A 1,628-nucleotide genomic window follows, 5' to 3' on the forward strand; every position below is an offset into this window, starting at 1 on the left:
ATTGAAGAACTAGTGGGAGAGCAGAACAGTCTCTTGTCATTGTCACCTATTCAAATGTATTCTCCTTTGTGTTGTTTCGTCCTGGCCTTGGCCCAGCAGTATGATTTTACATAATGTAACTGACTTCATCCCTGTTGTATCATATCACAGCCCTGCACGGTACAGACCCCACAGGGCCAGGAGTATGAGGGGAAAATGGGTGGGTACTATACAGTCATGGGTAGTACTCCTATTTCGCTCTACTGTGTTCGTTTGGCGTTCCTTTCTAATAGTGCAGATTTTGTGTGTTTGTAGCCATGTTGAAGCTGCATCCTCCTCTCTCCAGATCACAGGTGTGTCCATCCTGCGGGCAGGGGAGACCATGGAGCCTTCCCTGAGGGCGGTGTGTAAAGATGTCCGCATTGGCAAGATCCTCATCTAAACCAACCTAGACTCAGGACAACCAGAGGTACTTTAGAACGTAATAGAATAGATCTTTATTGGCTGAAGAGAGAAGTGGTCCTGTTTAGAAAAGTCACACTTATATCCACCTCACTGGGTGTCTCCCTAGTAACCGGATCTGCCTCCTCCACCTCCTGATCATATCTCCGTGGTAACCCTGTTTCTCCTTCCTCCTCTCTCTGCCCATCCCTTTCCAGCTGCATTACCTGCATCTGCCCAAAGACATCAGTGAGGACCATGTCATTCTAATGGACAGCACTGTGTCTACAGGCGCTGCAGCCATGATGGCTGTGAGGGTCCTATTGGTAAAGTGGCAATTGACATCCCTATCCCATAATAACTGATAGCCCCACTACTTCATGATTAATCACTAATCATTATAGTAACCATATAATTATAATTAGTAAGTTCTGTTTCTATGAAAGTAACCCCCATTACTCACCACACTAAATGGTTGGGTTTTAAAAAGATGGCATAGCATTGATTGTGTGTTGTGTTAAATGAGTGTTGTGATGTATCTGTGCAGGACCACGAGGTGCAGGAGGAGAACATTGTGCTGGTTTCTCTGCTGATGGCAGAGTTGGGGGTGCACTCGGTGGCCTACGCCTTCCCCAAGGTCAAAATCATCACCACCGCCGTGGACAAGGGTGTTGATGACTTCCTGCAAGTCATTCCTGGGATTGGTGGGTTTGGCTCTGATGTAGCACTCCAGTTATGTGTTATGGACAGTGGTGGAAGTTAGTGATGTACGTATTCTGTACTCCATGTAATGTAAGTTAACTCAGTGGTATACAACTCTAACTGAGTATCTGTGTGTTCTGTTGATACAGGGGACTTTGGGGACCACTACTTTGGGACAGATGGTGGAACATCAGTCTGGAGTGATGATGAGGAACAGGAGCGACCCAAACAACAAACATGAACGGGATTCTGTGAAACACAAGGTTAAAGGCTAGCCTCGTGAAACCAGACTGTGTGCATGCCAGATCAGGCTGGTTTAACAAGACAAGTTAAGGGCAGGACTTCCTGGCAACACCAGTCACATTCCATTAAGCTGCTATACAGTAGAGTGGACCCAACAAATGGTTCTCTATAAACAAGTCAATACTCAAATGTATGTACAATACATTTTGTATTCTATTTTATGGTTTATATTAGATTTTAACGGGGCATTATTGTTCTATTTA

The 1,628-nt window shown here is 45.0% G+C and overlaps 1 pseudogene across 1 annotated transcript in view; it reads left to right on the forward strand.

Moving 5' to 3' along the window:
- LOC311149910 (uridine-cytidine kinase-like 1) overlaps positions 1 to 1,363 on the forward strand; it is a 4,997-nt pseudogene extending 3,634 nt beyond the window's left edge. The window contains exons 8-12 of the transcript in view: positions 151 to 213; positions 326 to 448; positions 639 to 746; positions 968 to 1,124; positions 1,272 to 1,363. The product of the transcript in view is annotated as a uridine-cytidine kinase-like 1 (transcript). The remainder of the gene's footprint in view (positions 1 to 150; positions 214 to 325; positions 449 to 638; positions 747 to 967; positions 1,125 to 1,271) is intronic.
- The last annotated feature ends 265 nt before the right edge of the window (positions 1,364 to 1,628 follow it).

Source organism: Coregonus lavaretus, assembly GCF_964263955.1.
Source record: "Coregonus lavaretus genome assembly, chromosome: 22".
Taxonomy (NCBI): Eukaryota; Metazoa; Chordata; class Actinopteri; order Salmoniformes; family Salmonidae; genus Coregonus; species Coregonus lavaretus.